This window comes from Poecilia latipinna, unplaced genomic scaffold, assembly GCF_001443285.1.
Source record: "Poecilia latipinna isolate Pla-1442-1.1 unplaced genomic scaffold, P_latipinna-1.0 Scaffold920, whole genome shotgun sequence".
Lineage (NCBI taxonomy): Eukaryota > Metazoa > Chordata > Actinopteri > Cyprinodontiformes > Poeciliidae > Poecilia > Poecilia latipinna.
Window position 1 is genome coordinate 173,548 of NW_015113536.1, and position 8,195 is coordinate 181,742.

The following is an 8,195-nucleotide window of genomic DNA, read 5'->3' on the forward strand; positions in this document are numbered from 1 at the left end:
AAATTTTATAAATAAAAAAAAAATGGCTTGGCCTGGGAAGTTTGGAAGGGTTGTTTTTCTTTATTCCCCCCCCCCCCGTTTTTTTTCAATTTTTTAATTTCTTATTTCTGTTTGTGCTTTTGATTCTTATTCTTCAGGTTTTTATGGTAATCCTAGATGCTTTATTTCTTATTTGTACTCAAAATGTATCTTTTGTTTAAAAGGATTTGCAGCTATGTTCTCTGTTTGATATTTATTTTAAACTTCAGCAGTGTATGCTCATTACTTTTAGTGTGCTGCAGCCTTTGCCTTTATTTTGAAATTCTAGATCCGATCTAAAGTCTGGAGTTACAAACCAATTCCTTTCCCAGTTTTGATTGTGAAACAAAACCTAAAGTATTTCTGGAAATCTGCGATAGATTAAAATCTTTGGAGTATGGTTTCAAGTTTTGTAACGTTCTTCTAGTCGGGGTTAAACGCGCAGTGCAATCTAGTCTTGTTTTCAGAGGAAAAAAAATCACATAATGGCGTAAAATGAAGAAGAAAACCTGAACTATCATGAGTGCTAAATGCTAAACAAGCTGTTTTTTTTTTTCAGTGTATGTGCATGTAGACCTGCATTCTGTGTTGGTTTGAGTGACAGCTCCTGCTGTTGGATCTTTGCAGACAAATTGGCCTCATCTGTCTCTCAGCAGCAGGTTTTCCCTCAGCCAGGACTGATCAGGATCAGATGTGAGCGGCAGGTGTGAGCCTGAATAAAATATTACCAAAGGTGGATTAAAAAAACAAACAAAAAAAACTCACCATTGGTCTCATCCTGAGGTTTGATGCTTGGACCAATTGGAAAGTTTTGATTCTTTTATTTGATGCCCATGTTTGCATCTTTCTCTATAGTCACCAATACTTTACTAATGAAAATATTTAATCATAAGTACCGTACTGCTTTGAAACTATATACTTATTATAAAGTTGTTTTCCACATGCGGGCAGGGGAGGAATGAACCTTCAGGCTGAGAAATGTGACAACAGAACCATTTTATTTTATTTTTTTTGGTAAAGTTATTTAATGAGCAGCTCAGGGGTTTTTCTTTTGTTTCTTTGAAAACATAATACCTTTGAAGGATGCCAATTATGTGGCACTTGTTTTTATGACAAACCTCAAAATAATAGGAACAAACGTAGCTTCCCAATAATCAATAATACATGCAGGGTTAAAAACATCAATAACATTGATGCAACTCTTTCCCAATCTGTATTTACTTTTTATTTTGACCATAGTCTTCCTTGCTAGTTTACAGATCAGATGTGACTTAAATTGGGAAAGAATGTGTTGAAATAATTAATTTTATTAGATTTTTGGGCCGAGTGATCCTTGAGGTAGTCTCTGCTTTATTGTTGTCTGGTTGGCTAATTTTAGACATTCATATTACCTGCGGTTAAAAGAAAAATGATGGTTAAAATTAAGATTACCCTAACACAAATATGGTTATTTTGGGCTTAAATGGAAGGTTTCTGCAGCTGCAAAACATCCTTCTTTTTAAATTAATTGGTGTATATATAAAAACATGGCATAAGTAGAAAAGAAAAGACGTGGGATGACAACAGTTTAGGATGCGATGAAAGAAAAGGGAAGCAAACGGAATCTACTGGAAACTAGTCAATGGATACATCTTTCATTTCAGGGAAGGCTTTCCCGGCTTCAGCAAGTCTCATGAATCTCAGTAAAAACTGAAATTCAGACCTGGGCTGGAAAAATGTCAAATGTGGATTTATCCACCTCAGATTCCTCACAGATTTTAAACAACTGACGAGAGGAAATGGTGTGCAGTTTTAACAATGCAGATACAAACTTATACATTTACACTTTAGAATATCTTCAGATTGATTTCATGAAGAAAGTGGAAAAAGGATTTTGATTATAAGGCGGGCGTGCTGTTGCAGGAAGGATAAACATAGCTGCACAAGGATATTCAACACCAAGGTGGTTAGATATGTCCTCCATGTAAAAGTTCATAATTGTTGTAGATTTTGGGGGAGGAGGGAGGAAAAAGGTTATGTTTTCCTGTAGCACATGAACTGGATCAAAACTGAATCACTATCAGAACCGGTCTGTGTTTATGTTGGACCCTCTGAGCTGCCGTAGTGTTCTGTTGCTTGCATCTTGTTCCTGATGAATCTGCAGCCACAGAGGAGAAGAGCGTCCAAACGTTGTTCTCGCTGTGATGCTGCTAATCTGAGCTGTCAGTTCTCTCTGTGATCTTTGTTAATCTGCACTAACAGCTCTGATGCTGCCTGGTTTCTTCTCCATACTGTGATCACTGCTGAGAAGGAGCTTTTACATGTGCGTTTTTAATATAATTTCAACTGTATTAGTCATTTGTCTTATTGCATTATGTTGTAAAATGTCAGTCATTCCTTATTTATCTACGAATGTAAATAACAGAATTGAGAATGGGAATAATGTATATATATTTTTTAGATTTTTTTAAACTAATGGCTTTGGCTGCTGCTGCTGAATGTCAGTGACTCAACTTTCTGAGAAACTATGTTCCTGCGGTCAGTTTCAAATTAAAATCTTTCTCTAATTTGAAGCAAACATTGTACTAATGCTATTTAATTAAACGTATTCATGCAATCAAAATTGGCACAATTAGCACTTTCGACTCTAGAGCTCGTTGATTAAATCTCATTTGTCATGTTCCACGAAAAAGTGCAGTTGGAGGTTAATCTGCCATCTTTTGACGTCTGTGTATAAAATCATGGGTAGTCTATAATTAGTGCTCTGTAACAGCCTTATGCAAGAAAAACTGAGATCACATGATCAGATCCAAAGATTTATATTTTTAGAAAAATTCTTCCTGGTTATAAATGTGTCTCAAAATGGTCATCAATTCAAACCCGTAGATCACGGTCACCTTTATGTAACTCCAGATAATGAAAACAAATCCACTGGTCTTATTCATGCTCACCTAGACATTGTTTCTATGAAGTTGGAGAGTTAATTTACCTTTGCCCTCTGGCACATTTTACAAGAAACTTTTAAAACTGCGTTGTTGCAGTTCAAGTTGCTGCTCTGGTCCTCGTGCTGGGATTTGGGCGACGAATCTGGTCGTCTCATGTCACATTAAATGATATGAAAATGTATTTCTCTTCATTGTGAGCAAATTAAGAAACAAATGTGTGTTGTGATGTCTGGATGTCAAACATATAGACATTTTAATCCCATTTATACTGATGATTTCATGGACAGTATGGGACATTGCTACCCTTTTAAACATTTTCCTCCATTATGGCCTTGACTCCTGCATCACACATTTTATTTGCCAACATCAAGACTTTTATGGATAAAACCTCTACATGTTCCAAATCGGTTTCTAGTGTTTTGTCTAGCCAAAGATTTGCTCTTGCTTTTATGACCTAAACTCTGTGTTTTGACTGCTGTGTTACGTTTGGATAAGATTGTGAAATGAAGAGGTGAGATGAATAAATATAGAAGACTGTGAAGACGAAGCCTCTGGCTGAGATGCAGCAGCTGTTTCATTACTTCCCAAGCCTAAAACAAACACTTCTGTTTTGTGTTTCAGTCCAGCCATTTTCATGCTGCTTCTGTTATTATTTTTATTTTAGACTTTAACCTGCAAAGCTTTTGAAACTGCCACTGCATTGGTTTGATTTGTTTTTTTTTTGCGCTCCCATTAAACTACGAGTAATCACGGAAACAATTTAGTCAAACAGGCTATTATTGTTAAATGATTAGCCACATTTCTCTTGAGCAAAATACTGTATTCATACTCCTTTGATGTTTAAGTGTAATAAATGGAAAGTGTTTTTAAACTCAGGGTAATCGTGTTAAATGGTTGTGATTTTTCCATTGAAGATTAGAACTGTGGTGATTGTTTTCATACAACCATGCACTGCTCAAACTGCAATTACTTGTCATTAGATTATGCCTCCTCCCATGAATAATCAGAAAGACTGTTTTCTCTTTTTGCGACAGCATCTAAACATTTAGTTATCTAATTGAAATTCACACAATCTTCAGTCCTTCTTGCTTTATGTTCTTGTTTCTGCATTCAAGATGTTTTGCTCAGTGAAAAGCAGTGAAAGTACTGTCCTAGAAAATCTTTTCCATTTTAAATGGTGCTTTAGATGTCATTGTTGACGATCTGTGTGTATATCTATTCAGTTTGTGGTGTGAGGTAATTCAGCAGTGCATTATTGTATCAGGACGAGCCATTAAGCATACATTTGTTCAGACACCTGACATTTAAGTCAAAGTCTTCTTACAGCAGAGCTTTTTCTTTTTGAAGCTTCACTGAGGGGGACGGGTGACGTTAGATGGCCGTAACAAGTGAGTGTCTATTGATTTTATTTGTCCAGTTTGCTCCCTGCTGTTGCGTTTTTCTTTAAAAGCATAAATCCATCAAATCTCTTGTTAATGATCAGTGGTGATCTGCAGTGCAGCACCGTTTCGAACATGATCGGCGTATTCATCGGCACAAACTTTGGCATCATTTCCAAAAGCTTTATGTTGCATTTTCTTGGTGGACGTCCACTTGTCGATATTTCATGAACGTAAAAATGCTGCTCAATCGAAGCGTAACGGGTTTGTAAGCCAAGGTTTTAAAATCGATCATAAATCCTCCTGTTGTGTGTAATGGGCTCCACTTTGATTCAGGCAATCTTTTTGTAAGAGAAGGCGACACGTTTACAGCACCTGAACCTGCATTAATGTAATGAAAGTCTTCAAAGGAAACCTGGTCATTTCAGCAATATCTCTCCTGTCAATAAACCCTGAAAATTAGCGACACAGCAGTATGCTTGTTAGTATTTTGTTTTTGATGTTGCAGCTATTCACTGATGCGTGTTTTTTTTTTTTTTTTTTTTATTGCACAAGTTTAAAGTGCTGTCTCTGTTGCGACCAAACTTTTATTTCTTCAGTTTGTTGGCCATTACTGTGCTGTATCTGCAGACTGGTCCACTTCATCGACGCATGCTTGAGTTATAGCTGAACACGTTAAAACAAAAATGTTTACACAAATTGTATGAAAAAGGAAACCCAGATGATAAGTTAATAAGTTGAGTCACAAGACTAGTTTTAAAGTGGAGCATGTCTGTGACTGTATTTTGCCTCAAATGCACTTCATGTTTCACGTACAAATCAAAAGAAACTGGCCAATATATCAAGGAGAACTTTGCAGACCTCCATAAGATTGGTTCAATTTCTATATTCTTGAAGATGGGACGTTTATCTGTTAGGTGCAAGTTTATATAGCGTGACAGCATCCAGCCATCACTCTTCAGGAAGGAGACGAGTTCTGTGTCTGGGATGAACAAGTTTACCATTAGCCCAAAAACAAGAAAAACAAAATACACACACTGAAGGTGAAATGAGTCCTACCTGCACGAGCTGACATGCCACTCAACAAGGAAGATTTAGTTAGTCTAGAAGTACCACAAACAGCCTGATTACAGTTTGCACATGTTGGAGAGACCTTAATTTTTGAAGACCTTTGTTATCTGATTAAACTAAATTTAAAGTGTTTGGTCGTAACAGCTATCCCTATATTTACAGGAAAAGTTGGATTTTCTTTTTAGTAGTAAATCTTAGAATAGAATTGGATATGTAAGGAAATGTGTGCTTATGTCTAAGTTCATAAATATATTGGAATGATTTTGGTTATCCAAACGGACCTGAAACCAGTGACAGAAACTGAAGGGTAAGAGATGAAGGTGAGGAGGTGAATTCTCTCCATCAGATGGTGACAGTCCTACCTGCTCTCTCCTCTACTTCACCCTTTGACTACAGTTTCTGCCAATGCCAATTGCTCCAAAAAATATAATCTTGTCAATACCAGCCGAACATAAAGGCCTGAACTGCCCAAGTCCCTCATACATGGAGAATTTACATTCTGTTGCTCTAAGGCTACAAGATCAGCGATGGGCCCATATTTCCTCTTTATCACAGCTAACTAGAGATGGGCTGACAGCAGTAAGGGCTTCAGTGGTACCATAGATCAGTACTGGTCCATCTGCTTGTCATGTCTGATTGGGGCATAAATGTAACTGGCTTTCTTTTAAAGTCACCAGTGACAAAGAACATTCAGATGGCAATGAGGGGAGGGGTTTTCTCCAGAGAGAAGTAACGTTTGATGTTGCCAAGAGATGAACTCTGTGGATCACAGCTGATTGTTTCCACTCTGCACAAACACAGACACAGAGCACTTGATGTAATTAAGAGGGTTTGATTTTTTGCACAATTTCCACAGCAGGGACAATTAGGACTATTGCTGTGATAGTCGGGGGCACTCCAAATGTTAACAACCAAGGATCACAATTACCTTGTTTAAAACAGAAGCTGGCCAGCTGGTAAATTATATCTGTGGGCGGTGAAAGGCTCGGCAGACCCCAGCTGAGATGCCCTCTAGATTAAATGTGGCTGTATTAACAATGCAGGTTGCTGCTGGTGCTGCCGGTGAGGGTGTGTGGGCTGCTCATGTGTCTGTTACGGGAGGCACTAATGTTGTAGACCCTGGTTAAATAGACTAATGACAGTATAGTTGGCGCTAAATTAATTTAATTCAGTTTATTTATAATGTGCCAGTCCACAACAAACGTCTTAAGTACCTTGAGTGTCACCTCTAGGCACTTAAGCATCAAAAGATGACCATATCCAATCATATTGAATGTAATTCAGTACAAATTGATTTAAAAAAATGACCCAATTGGAGTTGGATAGGAATAAAATATGCTGTTACTCCACCTTTTAACCAACACTGTGATCCCTTCGATGCTTTAAATGCATCAGAACAGGGATTGTTGTAGCCACGACTCTGCTGCTGGATTTTATTGCTACGTTGTTCAATTAAGAAATCATTTGCTCAGTTTTACAGTTGGTGGTGTGAATTTCATTCTTGAACTGAAATGCGATTAAGACAAGTAGAAATCAGACGGATGTAATCTAAACAGCTGACAAACGAGTACATGACCTTAATTCCTTTTTTCTCCTGACACAGACTTCTCACACACACACACACACATACTCAATCAATGCAGATCTTGTAAATATCCTCGGTTTCCATGTTTTCAGACTTCCTTTGTGTTGGGGAAAATGACTGCCTTGAGATTTTGGTGTTGCATCAAATCTCCATCCAACAGAATAAATGTAAATGTGATGCCGAGACCTTCGTGTCTCCTTTCTAGTGGGAGTTCATCATGTGGGTTCAGCTACACACTGGTTATAAATATTTGTTGACCTCATTTTCTTAAAAAATTAACATTTATATTGCTCCACTATGAACTCTATAAAAAAAATTTAATGAGTAAATTATTTCCATCTTTCATTTGTTTTTTCAAGTTTTTCACATTTAGTTTTTCTTTGTAAGTCATTGAACTCTGCAGTACAGTAGAAGGGTAGAAAGTCCCCTGAGCAGATCCACATACAACCAGTTCAGGGATTCTCGAGCTGCGGCGAGCCTCATGATGAGACACAAAAGCCGGTTTTAAAGCCACAATGAATGGAAACAGGCTGGCCTGATATTTCCCAGCCTGGCGTATTGTTTCCTGCATCCCAGCAGGACTACGCTTGATTCCAACAATAACACCTTATTATTAGGTTTGGATAGTGCACTGCCTTTGTTTACTGTGTTGACCCGCTTCAGTGCTTCCCAGAAGGGTGGGTGGTTTTTGCAATGAAATGGAGATCTGGGACCCGTGATTCCTCTGACAGATCTTCTCCGGCACAAATATGATGGATGAGATTTACAGAGAGGTTTGCTGCAATTCTCAGAGCTTCGGGGTTTAAAACTGATGGCGAGAGAGGAGATGATGAAGACGAGCAGCTGGGGAAATCCTTCCAGCTTCAACTTTAACTGGAGACTCCTTTTAATGGTTTATTTTTTCCTGAGAGGTTCTGGAACTCAGTGTGAAAACTGGCTGACTGGATCCACAGTTGTTTCACTTTGAGATTTCTAAAGTTGACTTACAATCCTGAAAATCTAAATTTATCACATTAGAGCCACAAACTTCAATGCATTTCATTTGGATTATATATGACATGCATTACTTTGAGTTGCTCTCATCGGGAAGTGAAGGGAAAGTTTTGAAATGTAAATAAAGGTTAGGTTGTAAAACTAAGCTTTGAGTATTTCCCAATTGTTCAATCAATCATGTGAAAATGGAAAGGGTACGGCACAACTCCAAAGCATATCTGGCCA

At 37.8% G+C, this 8,195-nt stretch overlaps 1 long non-coding RNA gene across 1 annotated transcript in view; it reads left to right on the plus strand.

Moving 5' to 3' along the window:
- LOC106957631 (uncharacterized) overlaps positions 1-7,812 on the plus strand; it is a 39,697-nt gene extending 31,885 nt beyond the window's left edge. The window contains exons 3-4 of the long non-coding RNA XR_001426992.1: positions 7,527-7,532; positions 7,801-7,812. This is a non-coding gene — a long non-coding RNA (uncharacterized LOC106957631). The remainder of the gene's footprint in view (positions 1-7,526; positions 7,533-7,800) is intronic.
- Positions 7,813-8,195: the final 383 nt, after the last annotated feature.